Here is a 19,908-nt window from a genome sequence, read left to right as displayed (position 1 = left end):
CTTTTCTCTATTCTTTTTTTTTTTAAGATTTTATTTATTTGAGAGAGAGAGGGATAGCAGGAGTGGGGGGAGGGCAAGGAGCATAGGGAGAGAGAGAAGCAGACCCCCCACTGAGCAGGGAGCCCAACAGGGGGGCTCCATCCCAGGACTCTGAGACCATGGCCTGAGCTGAAGGCAGATGCTTAACCGACTGCCACCCAGGTGCCCCTACTTCCCTCTACTTTTTTTTTTTTTTTAAGATTTTATTTATTTAATCATGAGATATATAGAGAGACAGAGACCTAGGCAGAGGGAGAAGCAGGCTTCCCTGTGGAGAACCCGATGTGGACTTGATCCCAGGATCTCAGGATCACGACCTGAGCCAAAGACAGATACTCAACCACTGAGCCACTCAGGCATCCTACTTTCCTCTACTCTTAATGTCAGTTATATCAATGAGATTCAGCAGAAACTCTGCTTTGGGGTTTCTAGGGAAGTTTATATTGTTTTTTTTTTCCTTGTATTTTTTGGTTATAATTTTTTTTTTCATGTTTCTCACTGTCTTCGATCAGGTCTTTATTCAGAATTAGCTGTCCAAAATGATTTGACTTCTATGAAATAAACAAATCTAAGATTTTAGGCAGCAGGCTTCTTTTCTTCTCTGGTGGGTTTATTTTCTTTAGGTGTCTTGTCAGCTGCTGATTTCTTGGTAGCTGCAGCCTTTTTTTTTCCCACCAAAGGTTTCTTCTGCTTCTTCACACCAGTAGCCTTCTTTCCTTTCTTCCTTATCACAGGCTTCTTGCCTGGAACCCCCTCTCATTTGACTTGGCTTCTAAGGCTGCCGCTTGCCTTATCCATCTGGAGTTTGTGATTGTTGGCCTGGTGAAGAATGGTGTTGCGGCACATAGTCTTTGCATATGAGTTCAGCTTCAGCATGATTCTCAAGTTCTTTAATGGTTTCCTCCTTAGGACTCTCTGATGAATCTTTTTGCGTGGTGCTTGGAGGGCCCTTTAGGTCTCTGGGTTTTTGAAGATTCTGCTATGGTCTGTATCAAGCATCTTATGCATTGGGAAGGTTGTAGTCACTCTTGAGGGAGGCAACCTGATGCCAAGTGCCATACAAATCGACTAACTGGTGGAAAGCACTCTCAGTCTAGATGCAGAAATGTCTCACATGTTCACTAGGAGAAAGTTTCAAAATGTTCAGTTTGCTTACCTTAAGTAATTCCAGGATGTTCCTCAGGCCTTGATACCATTGTCTTCATTGCAGATGATGCAGGGTTCTTTGTGCCGGATATGATGACGTATTTTCATTTTGCCCTTGCCAGCTCTCATTGACTGAAAGGCATAGATCTTTCTGATGTCATTCCGGGCTTTAGGTTTCTTAAGAAACAAAACAGCCTCCTTGGTCTTCTTGTAGACTTCAACTTTATATTTAACCACCAAAAGAAGTTCAGGAACTTCCTCAATATGATGACCTATAGACGTGACCAGCACTGGTAAGGTTGAGGTGGCCAGGCCAGACCAGGTGGCATATCACTTTTGTGTCCTGTTCACTCTGTGGTGCCAATGGTGCCAGGTTTTGGTTGGTGAAAACATGCAGCCCCCACAACACGTATTTCTAAAAGCAACCTGGCCAGCATGGCAAGTCCCACTGCCTCGAACTCTGGGAACTCAAGCCACAGCTCTGTCAGTACACCAAGACTCAGTCCTGGTTTGATGACCTGCTAATTCCCTGACAGCATATGGTAGTCTGTTTTTGTGTAAGTTGGTGTGAACAAACTTGATATCAGGTCGAATGGGAGCCTTCAACACAGCAGGCAAAGTAACATTTTTGCCAGATGATTCCCCCTTTTTGGAGTACACAGATATCAGTGGATGAGCACATGCCATGTGGGGAGAGGAAAGGGCCATGCTCCTCTCAACCCAGTGGCTCCTGTAGGAAAAGTATAAGTTTTGTTTTTTTAGTAGCTTTATTGAAATATCTACGTGCCGTACAATTTAATGACTTAATATATTCACAGAGTTTTGCAACCAGCGGCAGTATTTAAGTTTAGAACATTTTTATCTCTCCAAAAAGAATCTTCCTGTTAGCAGTTGCTCCTTATTCCCTTCCCTCAGACTTTTGCAAACAATAGTTCACCTTCTATTTCTATGCCTATTCTGGACATTTCATATACATGGAATATATATAATATATGGCCTTTGTGTCTGCCTTATTTCACTTAGCATAATATTTTCAAGGTTTATCCACATTGTAGCAAGTATTAGTATTTCATGTTTTTGTGGCTGAATAGTATTACAAGGATACATTGCATTTTATTTATCCACTTCATCAGTGGGTGGACATTCAAGTTGTTTGCCCTTTAGGCTATTCTACTATGACTGTTCACTTGCAAGATTCAGTGTGAACATTTGTTTTTCATTCTCTTGGGAACATACCTAGGGTGGAATTGCTGGCACATATGCTAACTTAATGTACATTTTTTTTTTTAGGAACTGCTAAACAGTTTTCCAAAGCACTGGACAATTTAACATTTCAACCAGAAATGTGTAAGCATTCCAGTTTCTCCACACTCTTGCCAACACTTGTTATTGTCCATCATTTTGATTATAGGCATCCTAATGGTGTGAAGTGGTATCTCATTATGGTTTTGATTTGTATTTATCATTAGGAATCCGATGCTAAGCTTTTATTCATGTGCTTATTCACCACTTTATATCTCTGTATAAATGTCTATTAAGAACCTTTGCCAATTTTATTTTATTTTATTTTAGATTTTTTAAAATTTAAATTCAATTTGCCTACATATAGTAAAACACCCAGTGCTCATCCCATCAAGTGCCCCCCTCAGTGCCCATCACCCAGTTACCCCATCCCACCATCTACTTCCCCTTCCTCAACTCTTTGTTTCCCACAGGTGGGAGTCTCTCATGGTTTGTCTCCTCTCTAATTTTTCCCACTCAGTTCCCTTCCTTTCCCTAATAATCCCTTTCACTTTTCTTATATTCCATGTATGAGTGAAACCATATGATGATTGACCTTCTCCAATTGACTTACTTCACTCAGCATAACACTCTCCAGTTCCATCTACGTCAAAGCAAATGGTGGGTATTCGTCTTTACTGACGGCTGAGTAATATTCTATTGTATATATAGGCCACATCTTATTTATCCATTCATCTGTCAAAGGACATCGTGGCTCCTTTCACAGTTTGACTATTGTGGACATTGCTGCTGTGAACATTGGGTTGCAGGCATCCTGCCATTTCACTGCATCTGTATCTTTGGGGTAAATACCCAGTAGTGCAATTGCTGGATCATAGGGTAGCTCTATTTTTAGCTTCTTGAGGAACCTCCACAAGTTTTCCAGAGGGGCTGTACCAGTTCACATTCCCAACAACAGTGCAAGAGGGTTCCCCTTTCTCCACATCTTCTCCAACATATGTTTCTTCCTGTCTTGTTAATTTTCCCCATTCTCACTGGTGTGAGGTGGTATCTCATTGTGTTTTTGATTTGTATTTCCCTGATGGCAAGTGATGCAGAGCATTTTCTCATGTGCTTGTTAGCTGTGTGTATGCCTTCTTTGGAGAAATTTCTGTTCATGTCTTCTGCCATTTTATGATTGGATTGTTTGTTTCTTGGGTGCTGAGTTTAATAAGTTCTTTATAGATCTTGGAAACTAGCCCTTTATCTGATACGTCATTTGCAAATATCTTCTCCCATTCTGTAGGTGGTTTTTTAGTTTTGTTAACTGTTTCTTTTGTTCTGCCAAAGCTTTTTATCTTGATAAAGTCCCAATAGTTTATTTTTGCTTTTGTTTCCTTTGCCTTCATAGATGTATCTTGCAAGAAGTTACTGTGGGTAAGTTCAAAAAGGGTGTTGCCTGTGTTCTTCTCTAGGATTTTGATTGATTCTTGTATCACATTTAGATCTTTCATCCATTTTGAGTGTATCTTTGTGTCTGGTATAAGAGAATGGTCTAGTTTCATTCTTTTGCATGTGGCTGGCTGTCCAATCTTCCCAACACCATTTATTGAACAGATTGTCATTTTTCCAGTGGCTATTCTTTCCTGCTTTGTCGAATATTAGTTGACTATACAGTTGAGGGTCTACTTCTGGGTTCTCTATTCTGTTCTACTGACCTATGTGTCTGTTTTTGTGCCAGTACCATACTGTCTTGATGATCACAACTTTGTAATACAGTTTGAAATCTGGCATTGTGATGCCTCTGGCATTGGTTTTCTTTTTCAATAGCCCCCTGGCTATTTGGGGTCTTTTCTGATTCCATACAAACCTTAAGATTATTTGTTCCAACTCTGTGAGGAAAGTCCATGGTATTTTGACAGGGATTGCATTGAACGTGCACATTGCCCTGGGTAGCATAGACATTTTAAAAATATTTATTCTTCCAACCCATGAGCATGGAATGTTTTCCAACTCTTTGTGTCTTCCTCAATTTATTTCAGAAATTTACCTCTATAAATTTAAACTTACCTTTACCTCTTTGGTTAGGTTTATTCCTAGGTACCTTATCATATTGGGTGCAATTATAAATGGGATTGACTCCTTAATTTCTCTTTCTTCAGTCTCATTGTTAGTGTATAGAAATGACACTGATTTCTGAGCATTGATTTTGCATCCTGCCACACTGCCCAATTGCTGTATGAGTTCCAGCAACCTTGGGGTGGAGTCTTTTGGGTTTTCTATATACAGTATGATGTCATCTGTGAAGAGAGAGAGTTTGACTTCTTTTTGCCAATTTGAATGCCTTTTATTTCTTTTTGTCTGATTGCTGAGGCTAGGCCTTCTAGTACTATGTTGAATATCAGTGGTGAAAATGGACATCCCTGTCGTGTTCCTGATCTTAGGGGAAAGGGTCCCAGTGTTTCCCCATTGAGAATGATATTCACTGTGGGCTTTTCATAAATGGCTTTTAAGATACTGAGGAATGTTCCTTCTATCCCTACACTCTGAAGAGTTTTAATAGGAATGGATGCTGTATTTTGTCAAATGCTTTCTCTGCAACTATTGAGAGGATCATATGGTTCTTGTTTTTTCTCTTATTGATGTGATCTATCACATTGATTGCTTTATGAATGTCGAACAACCTTTGTATCCCAGGGGTAAATCCCACTTGGTTATGCTGAATAAACCTCTTAATGTACTGTACTGTTGGATCCTATTGGATAGTATCTTGTTGAGAATTTTTGCATCGTGTTCATCAGGGATATTGGTCTATAATTCTCCTTATTGGTGGAGTCTTTATCTGGTTTTGGAATCAAGGTAATGCTGGCCTCATAAAATGAGTTTGGAAGTATTAGAAACAGCTTTAGTAGAATAGGTATTATTTCTTCTTTAAATGTTTGGTAGAATTCCCCCGGGAGGCCATCGGGCCCTGGACTTTTGTGTCTTGGGAGGTTTTTTATGACTGCTTCAATTTCCTCACTGATTATTGGCCCCGTTCAGGTTTTCTATTTCTTCCTGTTGTTTTAGTAATTTGTAGTTTTCCAGAAATGCATCCATCTCTTCTAGATTGCCAAATTTGTTGGCATATAGCTGCTCAAAATACTTTTAAAAAATCTTTTGTATTTCCTTGGTATTGGTTGTGATCTCTCCTGTTTTGTTTGTGATTTCATTAATTTGAGTGTTTTTTCTTTAATAAGGCTGGCTAATGGTTAATTCTTTCAAAGAACCAACTCTGGTTTTGTTGATCTGTTCTACAGTTCTTCTGGTCTCTATTTCATTGAGTTCTGCTCGAATCTTTATTAACTCTCTTCTTCTGCTTGGTTTAGGCTTTATTTGCAGTTCTTTCCCCAATTCCTTTAGGTGTGAGGTTAGCTGGTGTATTTGAGTTTTTTTCCCAATTTTTTGAGGGAGGCCTGTATTGTGATGTATTTCCCTCTTAGGACCAAAGATTTGCTGTCCTAAGATTTATCCCGAAGATTTTGCTGTAGCCCAAAGATTTTGAACAGTTGTATTTTCATTTTCGTTAGTTTCCATAAATCTTTTTAATTCTCTAATTTCCTGGTTGACCCATTCATCTTTAAGTAGGATGGTCTTTAACCTCCATGTGTTTGAGTTTCTTCCAGATTTCTTCTTGTGATTGAGTTCTAGTTTCAAGGCATTGTGGTCTGAAAATATGCGGGGGACAATCCCAATCTTTTGGTATCGTTTGAGACCTGATTTGTGACCAGTATGTGGTCTATTCTGGAGAAAGTTCCATGTGCACTTGAGAAGAATGTGTATTCTGTCACATTTGGATGGAAAGTTCTGTATGTATCTGTGAAATCTATTTGACCAATGTATCATTCAAGGCCCTTGTTTCTTTGGTGATGTTCTGCTTAGAATATCTGTCATTTGCTGAAAGTTCCATGTTGAAGTCTCCTACTATTACTGTATTATTCTCTAAGGATCTCTTTACTTTGGTTATTAATTGATTGATGTACATAGCAGCTGCCACATTATGGGCATAAATATCCATGATTGATAGGTCTTCTTGTTGAATGGACCCTTTAAGTATGATATAGTGTCCCTCTTCATCTCTTACTACAGTCTTTGGGATAAACTTTAATTTATCTGATATGAGGATTGCTATCCCAGCTTTCTTTTGAGGACCCTTTGAATGGTAAATGGTTCTCCACCCTTCATTTTCAGGCTGAAGGTGTCCCTAGGTCTAAAATGAGTCTCTTGTAGACAGCATATAGAAGGGTCTTGTTTTTTTTTTTTTTTAGTCCAATACCCTGTATCTTTGATGGGATCATTTAGCCCATATACATTCAGAGTAACTATTGAAAGATATAAATTTGGTGTCATCATATTACCTATTCAGTCCCTATTTTTGTGGATTGTTTCTTTGGGCTTCCTCTTTCTTCAGGGTCCCCCGTAATATTTCTTGCAGAGTCAGTTTTGTGGTCACACATCTTTCAGTTTCTGCCTATATTGGAAGCTCTTTATCTCTCCTTCTATTCTGAATGACAGCCTTGCTGGATAAAATATTCTTGGCCGCATGTTCTTCTCATTTAGTACCTGGAATATATCCTGCCAGCCCTTTCTGGCCTGCCAGGTCTCTGTGGAGAGGTCTGCTGTAATCTGATATTCCTCTCCATATAAGTTAAGAATATCTTGTCTCATGCTGCTTTAAAAATTTTCTCTTTATCTTTGAAATTTGCAAGTTTCACTATTAAATGTTGAGGCGTTGAACGGTCTTTATTGATTTTTTGGGGGGACCTTTCTAGCTCTTGGATCTGAATGCCTGTTTCCTTCCCAGATTAGGGAAGTTCTCAGCTATGATTCGTTCAAATATACTTTGTTGTCCTCTCTCTCTCTCTCTCTCTCTCTCTCTCTCCTCTCTTTCTCTCTCTCAGCCTCTTCTGGAATCCCAATTAGACATATATTCTTCTTTCTCAAGCTATCATTTATTTCCCTAAGCCTTTCCTCATGGGATCTTAATTGTTTTCCTCTTTTTTTCCTCAGCTTCCTTCTTTGCCATCGGGTTGTCTTTTGTGTCACTCACTCTCTCTTCCACCTCATTAACCCTAGCAGTTAGAGCATCCAGTTAGGATTGCATCTCAGTTAATCTTTTTTAATTTTGGTCTGATTATATCTCAATTCTACAGTAACAAAGTCTCTAGAGTCCTTTATACTTTTTTTCCAGAGCCACCAGTAACTTTATAATCGTGCTTCTGAATTGAATTTCTGACATAGTATTTAAATCCAAATTCTGTAATTCTGTGGCAGAGAGTACTGTTTCCATTTCTTTCTTTTGTGGTGAATTCTTCCTTCTAGTCATATTGTCCAGTGCAGAGTGGCTATATGAGTGGGCAGAGTCAAAAATATCAACCATGACCTAAATAAAATACACCCTTGTTAGAAGCGAAAACTTTTCTCTCTATAGCATTCCAGCTGATCTCTCTTTACATCTCAAGTTGAATTTGTAGGTGTTCAGGATGCTTTGAAAGTTATGTAGGTAAGTTTGTGGGACCAGATGAGTTGAGGACCTCTGTTCTTCCACCATCTTGTCCCAGTCCTATCTTTTGCCAATTTTAAAATTAGATTAGTTGCTTTTATATTGTTAAGTTGTAATAGTTACATATTTGGGATACTAGAGCCTTATCAGATATATGATTTGAAAATGTTTGCTCCCATTCACTGTATAGTCTTTTCACTGTCTTGATGTTTTTTTTCCTTTGAGGCATAAAAGTTTTCAATTTTCATAAAGTCTAATTTATCTATTTTTTTCCCCATTTGGTTGCCTGTGCTTTAGGTGTCATATCTGATAGAAGTTGCCTAATCCAAGGTCATAAACATTTATATTTAATGTTTTCTCCTAAGAATTTTATCATTTTAGTTCTTACCTTTAGGTCTTTGATCCATTTTGTTAATTTTTGCATAAGGTGTGAGGTAAGGAACCAACTTCATTTTTGTGTGTGTAGATATCTAGTTGATAACTGTACTTTCTTTTTTCAGACACCATCCCTCCCCTCTTCTCCTTCTTTTGAATTAGATTGTAGAGGTGAGGATTGGTGATGCCACAGCCAGTTAATGACTATAAAGGGAAAACCAACCAGATTTTGGAAATTCTGGCACTGAATGGTTGACTAGACTATTTATGTAAAAACAAAAGCAAACCAAAACTGAAAAACCTCTTCAACAACCCCCCAACCATAATTTTTGAAGAATTTTCTGTTATCTTGTAGCCCAAAGCCCTACCCTCTGATTCACTACTTCTCCTTGAGTAGATATTTTGTGTACTGATTGATGTCCCAATTCACAGTGACTCTATCTTAACGGAAAATTTTCCCAAACAGAAGAGGACACCATATCAATCATGGGTGGTCTGTAAGACATTCTGTTGCTGGCCAAATGTGAATGACCCAGGGCTGGACTCACCTAAGCTGGGCCAATCAGGACCCTACTTTTAGAAATAATGGAATGTTGAACTGAGACAATTTTTGAAAGAAACTTCATTGTTTTCTCTAGCTGAGGTCTTTGAAGCCACAGTGGCTTCTGTCCTTCCTTTCTGTCTTTCTGTCTTCAAAAGAAGGGCTTTTGTTTCCTTCTTTCTTGGATTCTGTGCAACAATTTCTACTCCCTCCCACATACTACCCCCATCTTTCAAAATTTTATTTTTGGCTTGTTTGGCTTTTGTTTAAGCTAGACAGAATTGGTTTCTGTTAGGACCAAAAGAATAATAACTACATTTTATACATGGTCCCATCCTTTATATATCCAAAAGGACATTTGTATAGTTGCCTGGGTATTATTTTCTCCATGTGGAATTGGTGTATGAGGTACTAAGTCCAAAACTGCCCTCAGGTAGTCCAGGAGCTACATTATTATTTTCTTTCAAAAATACAAAAAAAAAAACAGTTTTCTCAAAAAGGTGCCGATAATCTTTCCTATTAGGTCATAGACAACTTTAGAGTGATAAAGGTAAAATACAGAGCAGCTTAGAATAGTCATATGCTTACACACTTGGGTTTACAAATACCCAGACATTTCATTTCACAGATCCATGAGAAGGGACTCTGCAAAACTCTAGCTCCAATGAAAGCAGAGCATCTTTAAATTCCAGTCTGGCGTAGGCTGTCTTAGGTTCAATTATGACTCAACTTTTATTCTGGTTGGGCTGAACCAAACTTTTTGAGGTCACAGTGGGGGCTTTTCTGTCAGAAACTTTTGGCCTCAAACTACCTTCTTTCAATAATACTTTATTAAGTTACTTAATGTCTAATGAGTACCAGACATTGTGATAAGAGCTAGAGATATAGATATGAATAAGATAAGACCTTTGTCTGCAAAACTTTCACTACTTCTTCCTATTATATGATAGAAGAAACTCTGCCATACATTCTGTAGAAGTGGTATCATCTCCGCTATTTTTTTTTTTTTTGGTCATGATAGCTTAGTATGTTCATGTAACTATGCATATATCTACACATATGTTTATGTATGTGTGTATCCATTCCATCCATCCATCCATCCATCCATCCATCCATCCATCCATCGATCTATAAAGTATAAGCTGGGTTATGTTGTGGTAACCACTAACCCTAAGGTCTCAGTGACTTTATGCAACAGAAATTTATCTTTTAGTCAAAATAAACTGCAGGCTTTTTGACTGGGGAGAGCTCTCTGTTCCATATTGTCCTCTTTCAAAGATCTATCAAGGTTGGTGGAGCCTCCACCATCTGGTCACTGCAATAGTTTGAATGGAGCACTGAAGGTTTGCACTGACAATGAAAGTCTTGGATGTAGAAGTGACATTTGCCCTTTTTGCCCACAATCTATTGCTAAGACTATTCAAATAACCACATCTAAACCTAAGGGGCAAGGAAGTGCAATCATGTGCCCTAAAGAGGATGAACTGGAAATACTGGTGAGTAGCACAAATATCTATCATTCCACCTCTTTCTTTTTTTTTTTTCCTACCTCTTTCTTTTTCTGTCAATACCCACTTCCTTTCCTCTCCCTCACCCTCCTCCTTCTTCTTGTCTCCCTTTTTTTTCCTTTTGCCTTATCTATCTTTACCTGTTTATCTTTCTAAATTTAATTTGTCATTTAATTTAATAAAGCACAGTAGTTAAAAAACCACCCACAAATCTCTTATTGTAAAATTGTGACAAATGGGTGGGAGGAGATTTTTCCTTGTTATCATACAGCCAGATGTGCATAACCTCAAGTTCTTTTGTATTAACAGAAGGTAAAGATAAAAACAGACAAGCAAAACCGTGTATACGACCAGCAAAAACAGAAAATTTGATAACCAGTTGTATTCATTTCCTACAGCTGTTGCAACAAATCACCTTAAACTTGGTGGATTATCATAACACATATTTATTCTCTTGCAGTTCTGGAGGTTAGAGTAAAATTAGCATCTCAGTTTTTGGAGGAGCTTTGCCCCCTGGGAAGCTCTAGGGGAAGAGTCCACTTTTTTTTTTTTTTTTTGCCTTTCACAGTTGCTAGAACTACATTTCTTGCTCATAGACCTTTTCTCCATCCTAAAAGCCATTAGTGTAGCATCTGCAGGTCTCCCTCTGCCTCTCTCTTATCAGGACACTTGGGATTACATTTAGGGCTCACCTCAATGATCCAGGATAATTTCCACATCTCAAGATCCTTAACTTCATCACATCTGCAAAGTCACTTTTGCTATGTAACAAAACCCCAAGATATGCAAGGTAATATTCATAGATACCAGGAATCAGGACCTGGATATCTCTAGGGGCTATTACTCAGCCTACCACACTAGTTATATGAAAAATAGTAAAACTGCATGTCTAATGTTGGAGACAAAGATTAAGAATATTGTTTATTGATCCACCTCTGTACCTAATTTTCATAGTAGTTACCAGAGCAGAAGTTTCTAGAAAAGAAATGGAACTCAAAATAGTTCAATAATTAGTAATTGTTGATCATTTTCTCTTGCTGCTCTTGCATATTTTTTAACGCTGATTTGGAATTTCTTGCACCCAGAGATTACATTTCATATTCAGAATCTAAATGCATTTTGTTTTATAAGTATGGTGACTGGATCTGCTGCATTTAGCAGAAAATTCATTGCTTATACCACTAAAATGAAAGTCATTGGAAACATTTTGTACATATGGGACTATGAATTACGATTTTCCCTTTACAAGATATTTGCAAGTCAGAAAAGCAAAATCATTGCTTTCTTCCTCCCCCTTCCCCACTCCGTTGGGAAGGGAGCAGTGAATCTTATCTTCTGGCAGGTCAGAAACTTTCTCTCATACTCAAGCAAGTTTCTGCAGATGCCCCAAATTAAAGACTAGATGCTCACAAATGTTTCACACACATCTAAAGAAGATGGAACCTAAACTGAATATTAATGAGTAATGAAAGTTGAAAACAAAATTGCCTGTTGGAAATGTGCTCATGAGTTATGAGAACAAGATCTAAGTCTTCTCTTCCTACTTCATTTTGAAAATAGCTGTCCATGGGGTGGTTAAGTGAGCCCAGGGATTTTGATGTATTTTTCCAGGATGACTGCAGACTCCTGAGCAAATAATTTGTTCCATATTGCTGAATTCTTAAGAAATAAAATTACTCACCCTAAAAAAAGTCTTTTCAGTACTTCAAGGGTAATTTCTGCCTGGTGTGTTTAGTGCCTTTTACTCCTATCTCTTGGCTATTAGACTCTTATGGAGCTAATGCAATAATTCCTTGGCACTTTTCTTTTGCAGCTGCTGACAGGGTAAACTTTTCCTTGGGCCTGTGGTGTCTGACTGTCAGGTGGACTGTAACTACTTTCACATTTTTATTCATTAAAGGAACCAAAGTGGGAATACTTCAATGTCTCCTGTGGCTTCCAATGAATCTTTGAGGTGATACAAACCTGATCTCATCAAAATTAATGGCTTATGGTCATTCACACTATTACTGCTAATAGGGTTGAACATGCATTATCCCATGCAAAAATGGAGCTTATTTGGGACCTATATTACAGCACAGCTTGGGAGTATAGTTGACCGAGACTGCCCACCCTGTAGAGTGGGAATTTGTAGCACTTAGCAGAGATAGTTTGCAAGATGAATCTTGTGAACGTTGGCTGCAAATTGCTGTTGCTCAAGCAGGTTGTGGTAAAAAAGAGCAATGATGTGTAAGAATACGTTTAAAAAATGTACTGGTGTTAATGAAACAAAAGCTATACTTTAGACTCTGTAATGCAAGGAAAATTGTTTTCTTTTAGTATGGAATCTGGCAAAGTTGGCCATTTGGCTGTTTCAGCCTGCAGTTCCCCCTCCTCCTCATCCTGACCAGGCTTCTGGAAGAGCAGAAAGGTCTAATACATTATACTTTGTTTTGTTTCATCATCTTTCATGTGTCCGTTCATTCTTTTCAGATAGCCAATGAAGTCACAAAGCTTTGCCAAGGTTGCTATATGATTCAGCCCTGACTGAAACAAGATAGGGGTAGATGCTGGGGCAAGCACAGACAAAGGTCACCATTTAGTGTAAGGGAAAAAGCAGAACTGGAAGTAAATTTGGATTACGTGTGATATTGATGTTGCAGGAAGTATATTCAAAGTGGAGTCAAGAGCAGACAGTAGCAAAGGGACAAGGCATGGGAATTTGTTCAGATATAGAGTAATCCACACAAATTTATGCCTGCTTTTCATCGTATTAGAGATTATTCTGATGGCTCAAGGTCATACCTTTATAATCAGTTGGTACCTACCATGAGTCACTAGTATGAGCTTACCTAACTATCCATCCAGCCATTCATCCATCCATCCGCAAATATGTTCCAAATATGCAGGTTGGGTCTTTACTGTGGACTCTAGGCTTCTTGTATACCTCTCCTGCCAGTCAGCCCTTATGCCAAAATAATATGGAAGGACAAATTCCAATGGCATTTCTAGGGCCTAGATTTTGGAGAGACTTGGTTTCTTACCAGGCCAGTACACTAAAAAACCTGGAAACTGTTCACACTTGAATGGAGTCACTCACTCCTGGAAGGCCTAGGATTTGACTTGGATACTTCCTTTTTCCTTCTTCTCTGTGTCTTGCTTTTTCTTATTCCACAGCAGTAAGAGTTAAGGCTATGGATCTTGGGGGAAAGAGGAGGGCAATCCCAGAGGCTGATCTTCGGTTCAGGCAGATGGGATTAGCCTGAATAGTCCTGCCCAGTTTGCTGGGGTATTTATCTTGGTATGTAGAGTAAACTTCAGAACAACAAAGGATGTTCATTTTCCTGGTTTTGACCTCCTCCTATGGATCTGAAAAGGTAGGGTTTTGCTATTCTATCTACTACAGAAATGGCAGAATGGTATGGAAGGTATGAGGTAAAATTCTGGACTGGAGAATGGAAAGAAGTTCCTCCAGATAGAAGTTGAGTGGTACAGTGGAAGAAAGAAGGGTCATTTGAATGGACAGGAGGCACCAGGTCAACAAGTCTGATTCATGATGGTAGGAAGAGAAGTTCTGGTGAAGAAAAGCCACAACCCAGTAAATCAGGAGGTTAGGCATCTGGGACATGGAAAAACAAAGGAAGCGTAGCTTTTTTTTTTTTTTTTAAAGAAACATGTATTCTTGAGAAAGGAGTAGTAAAGGGAAGTGCCATGAGGTATAGAGCAGTGTAATACCAGACTCAACTGACCACTGACTTGGGTTATTATTCAGAGGAGATTTTTAACAAATTTATTTGTAAATAGTGCATATTCATGGAATGATGGAATGGAACAGGAACATCTTTCTTTCCCAGACAGAAGTTCAGAATCCAGGATTCATCCTGATGGGGCTGATGAAATGAACTGTTATAGAGCTGTTTGTTCTAATTTTTAATGGTCAAAAGGATGCCTTTGCTGTAGCTTTTGGCAAGAGATAGGGTAATTGGAATTTAAGATCCAAAGAATTTATACTCCTCAGTCTCACAATGTATGATTGTCCACTTAAAATATTTTCAACAGTCTTTTACCAAGTTATAAAAAGAATACCTGTTCATTGTGGGAAAAAATTTAATACAGAGAAGCACAAGGAATAAAATTAAAATCACTTATCTATAGTAATCACTACTAATAATTTTGATTATATTTTTTTCAATCTTTTTACTGTGCATTAATACACAAACACAAATTTTAGGAAAATACTATCATACTATATTTATTATTTCTGTAATCTGCTCTTTTTACTAATACACAGAAAAAGTTTTCCAAAGATGTCATTTATATGCCATTTATCTAAGTACTTTATTTAATTAATCTCTTATTGTTAAGGAGTTAGCCCTCCTCCCCTTAAATTCTTTACTGTTATTAACAGTGCTACTATGCACATCATTTGATCAATCTCCAAATATTTATTGGGAGCTTAGTAGATATCAGGCCTTGTACATAACTGAATATAAATATAGTGAACAGGCTTCCTACTCTCATGCAGGTTAGTCTGGTGAAAGAGATAATTGACAAATAACCCAACAAGTATTGCTGTTTTGTGGCTTCCCATGGAGGAGAGGATCACATGCATCTAAGATGAGTTCAGATATTGATTAAGACCAACGATGCTAAAAGTGCCAAGAGGGTATGAGAAGGTTTGTTACTCACATAATAGGACATTCTAGAGAGAGAAGGCTGGGTACAAGCTGGTCCACATGGCTTGAGCTAAGTGGAAACAACAGGAGATTAGCTTTTAAAGTGGCCAGGAGGTGGGGACTTGTGAGGCTTGAACCTCCCACTGACACAGAACAGAAAAGTCAGAGCAGGTAGGAAAGAGGGGTGGGGAATCTCAAAGCTCTCAAAGGTCAAACTTCAAAAAAAATGTCAGTCCAGGGGTGACTGGAACACATAATGGGGAAAGCACAGTCTCTTCAATAAACTGTGCTGGGAAAAGTGGATATCCACAAGCAAAAAAAATGAAACAACCCTTATCTTATACCACTAATAAAAATTAACTTCAAATGGATCAAAGACTCAAGTGCAAGACTGGAAACCATAAAACTCCTAGGAGAAAGCACAAAGAAAAAGATCCTTGACATTGGTCTTGGCAATGACTTCTCGGATAAGACAACAAAAGCACAGGTAACAAAAACAAAAATAAGCAAATGGGACTATGTTATGCTAAATAGCTCTGTACAGCAAAGGAAACAATAAATTGGAAAGGCAATGCACAAAATGGGAGAAAATACTCACTCTTTGATAAGGAGTTCATATCTAAAATATATAAAGAACTCAGACAACTCTAGAGCAAAAGGCAAATAATCCAATTAAAAATGGGCAAAAGGACATTTTTCCAATGAAGACATACAAATGGTTCATAGGTACATGAAAAGATGCTGAACATTACTAATAATCAGAGAAAAACTAATCAAAACCACACCTGTGAAAATGGCTATTATCCAAAAAACAAGAGATAGCGAATGTTGGCGAGAATGTGGAGAAAAGAGAACGCTTTCAAGAAGTTGTCCTGCGAAGGAGCAGGAAAATTTGGCATTAGTGGAAGGGAAATACTGAAAAGGGGGCTTTATAAAGTCTTTTGGGACAACTTTTGAGCATATTCATTTTTAATGTCATAGGTTGCATGAAAGTCTGTATGGCACGTGGTTTAGAAGCTTGGGCCATGGAGCAGTCTGCTTGGGTTCAAATCTTGACTCTTTCCCTTTGTGGCAACATAACAATATTGAGTGAATTACATAACCTTGTTGTACCTTAGTTACTTCATTCATAAAACAGGGGTAATGATAATACTATTTACTTCATTAGGTTGTTGTGAGGATTAAATGGGTTAATATTTGCAAAGTCCTTAGAATAGAGTTTGTGGCACATAGCACAGACTATTTAAATGTTTGCTAAATAGGTAAACATAGAATGCTACAAATGATCATAAGAATTTCTAAGATATGGAATATGTACATTTTAAAGCCTGTAACAATACCAAATTGCTTTTCACAAAATATCACACGGGCAATGAATGAGAAAGTTAGTCTTTGGATGTCCTTACCAAGGTATTTTAAAACTCATTACATTTTGCGAGGCAAAAAAATTGATAGCTCATTGTTCTTTGATGAACTACATTAGTTCAATTAACAGAGACCGAACATTTTTTTCAAAAGTTTGCTGGCAATTCAAATTTTTCTTTAAGTTAGTTGTCTGTTTTCCTCCATTACTTATTTTTTCCATTGGAGTGTTTTACTTTTCCGTATTTTCTTTAAAGAACTATTAAAGGGGGAATCCCTGGGTGGCTCAGCGGTTTGGCCCCTGCCTTTGGCCCAGGGCGCGATCCAGGAGTCCCGGGATCGAGTCCCACATTGGGCTCCCGGCATGGAGCCTGCTTCTCCCTCTGCCTCTCTCTCTCTGTCTATCATAAAAAAAAAAAATAATAAATAAATAAAAAATAGATAAATAAATAAATATTTAAAAAAAAATTTTTTTTTTATTTATTTATGACAGTCACAGAGAGAGAGAGAGAGAGAGAGAGGCAGAGACACAGGCAGAGGGAGAAGCAGGCTCCATGCACCGGGAGCCCGACGTGGGATTCGATCCCGGGTCTCCAGGATCGCGCCCGGGGTCAAAGACAGGCGCCAAACCACTGCGCCACCCAGGGATCCCATAAATAAATATTTTTTAAAAAGAACTATTAAAGGGATGTCTGGGTGGCTCAGTGGTTGAGCGTCTGCTCAGGGCATGATCCCAGGGTACCAGAATCAAGTCCTGCATTGGGACCCCTGCAGGGAGCCTGCTTCTCCCTCTGCCTATGTCTCTGCCTCTCCGTGTCTCTCATGAATAAATGAATAAATAAATCTTTTTTTTTAAAAGAAATATTAAAGCATCTCTCCTAAAACTTGCAATTTTTTTTTCTCTTTTTGTTGTTTGCCTGTCAAGAGGTCTTTATTTTTGGTCACATATGTATGTTTATGTTTTTTCCCCCCTCTTTCACTCTGAAATGAGATACTCATCTATTTTCTTTCTTGTAGTTTTATAGTTTCATTTTTTGAATTATATTTATAACCCAGCTGAAGTTTATTTTATAGTATGAAGTAGGCATTTAATTTTATTTTTACACAATTTTTTTTATTTTTATTTTTTTTACACAATTTTTAAAGCAGTTTTACTAACATAATTTATTGAATAATCCATTCTTCTCTTACAGATTAGACATAAACCATTTAACATTTGTAATCATCTATAAATATTTGGATCTATTTCCATTCTTTCTAGTCTTTCCATTGTTTTTTCCTTTTTCAATGGTCTGTTCTCTATTTTTATTTCATTGTGGCACTTTCAATTATAATGACTTTGAATTGTAAAATTTTATCTAAGTATTCTGCTAGGATTTAGATTAAATTTGCATTATCCTTATGAAATAATCTAGGATTATTAAGACTCCCATGGTATCATATCTGTATGAGGCAGGGACTTGTATGTGAGCAGGACCTGTGACATTATGGGATATTACTCCCATGATGAGGTAACTAATCAGTTGACTTTTGAGTTATCAAAAGAGAGATTATCCAGGTGGGCTGGACCTAACCAGATGGGCTCTTAAAAAAGCTTAGGCCTTTCCTGAAAGAGAGATTTTAAAGTTCAATTGGGATACATATGAGGGAGATTCTCTGTTGCTGGCTTTGAAGATCGAGAGAGGCCCTGTATCAAAGGCCAGGAAGTGGCCTCTTGATGGTAATTGCCATCTAACTGACAGCCATGCAGAACTGAATTCTGCTTTCAACCTAAAAGAGTTTGGAAGAAAGCTCTGAGATCCAGATGTGAGCACATCCTTCCAACACCTTGATTTGACCTTGTGAGATGTTGAGCTGAGAACCCAGCTGTGACATGCTTGGACTTCTGACCTATAGAACCATGAGCTTGTGAATCAGTGTCATTTTAGGCTGCTAAGTTTGTGGTGATTTGTTACACAGCAAAAGAAATCTAATGCAGTTTACATTTATTAAAGTGTCCATTTTCATAAAACTCAGTAACGTATTATGGTATGGATCCTACGTGTAATTGAATGTATTTCTGAGTGTATCAGAGATACATACAGACAACATAATCCTCTAGCAAATGTAAGCAGAAAGAAGGTTGTTTACTGAAAAAGAAGATCAAGTAGCCTGAAGAACCGCCGGGAGAGATGGAGGGCCAGGTTCAGATGCCAGATAGCCAGGCACAATGCAGCCAGGTGGGAGCTGTTGAACACCATGGGGCCATTCTAGCTGGAACATGCTGCGGATGTGTCACTGCCATCAGCACCTCGGCCGTTCTAGATGCCTGCAACCAGGCCACACCTGTCCTGGGAAAACAAACTTTCTCCCTCATCAAACTAGCCAGAAGATTTGTTTTTTTCTGCCTGCAGCTTCTGCTGCATGAGGCTTGCTGTCTCCCGTTTCATGCGATGCTTCTGCTAATAAAAACCAGGCCATGTAGCAAGCTTTATCTGCAACAGAGGCTGGAACAGGTAGTTTTGTTTTTGTTTTTGTTTTTGTTTTGTTTTTGTTTGTTTGTTTGTTTGTTTGTTTTTTTAATGGATGTGAAAGAGACACATTCTGCCTAAGGTAAGCCCTCTTCCCCCATGAGTCACACTCTTTTTCTGTTGTTGTTAAGATTTATTTATTTATTTGAGAGAAAAAGAGTGAGAAAGAGAGAAAAAGCACAAGCATGGGGAGAGGGACAGAGGGAGAGAATCTTCAAGAAGACTCCCCACTGAGCACAGAGCCTGATTAAGGGCTTAATCTCAGGACCCATGAGATCATGACCAGAGCAGAAACCAAGAGTTAGTGCTTAACCAACTGAGCCATCCAGGCTCCCCTGGAACACGTAGTTTTAAGGCTTAAGGAAAATAAGCTAAGAGGGAATATTAATGGGTACTGACTGAGCTGGTTTATAGTATCTTTCATTGTACACATTTCATATCTTGCTGCTATTATGAAAATGATTAGTTACTCTTAAATTTTAAAACTGTTTATTATGATAGGACTTCTATTTTTAAAAAATGATCTTGTGCTCTTGCACCTTGCTAAACTTTCTAACAGCTCTTATAAATTTCAAATTCATTCTCTTGGGATTTCAAATCATAATGCCAGTAAATAGTAATACTTTAAAAAATCCCAATAGACAGGCTATACATGGCTTTCATAGCATGGATATCAGTTATTCTAGTTTAGTTAAATAACATGGGTCCTTAACAACACAGTTCAAATTTCAGTTACCATGAGATAGGAACTGTGAATAATTGCATAAAGTACACGTTTTTTACTAGTTCTTCAGTACACAGATCACTACATAATAATATACACATCATGATCAGTAAATGATCATACCACTTCTTTCGAAGTCTTTTGATTTGTCACTGTACGCCTGTCACTCAGTTCATGGACAGAGAGCAGTGCATATAGTTGTACTGTCTCTGTGTCTCCCAGTGATAAACCATGTGACATTTTACAAAAATAATAATTGAAAGGGGAAGTTAGCCAACAGGTTTG

At 38.1% G+C, this 19,908-nt stretch overlaps 1 pseudogene; it reads right to left on the bottom strand.

The window, feature by feature from the left end:
- Nucleotides 1-615: 615 nt before the first annotated feature.
- On the bottom strand, nucleotides 616-1,907 carry LOC129501473 (60S ribosomal protein L4-like; annotated as a pseudogene).
- Nucleotides 1,908-19,908: the final 18,001 nt, after the last annotated feature.

This window comes from Nyctereutes procyonoides, unplaced genomic scaffold (assembly GCF_905146905.1).
Source record: "Nyctereutes procyonoides isolate TBG_1078 unplaced genomic scaffold, NYPRO_anot_genome, whole genome shotgun sequence".
Lineage (NCBI taxonomy): Eukaryota > Metazoa > Chordata > Mammalia > Carnivora > Canidae > Nyctereutes > Nyctereutes procyonoides.
This window is presented reverse-complemented; position numbering and strand designations above follow the sequence as displayed.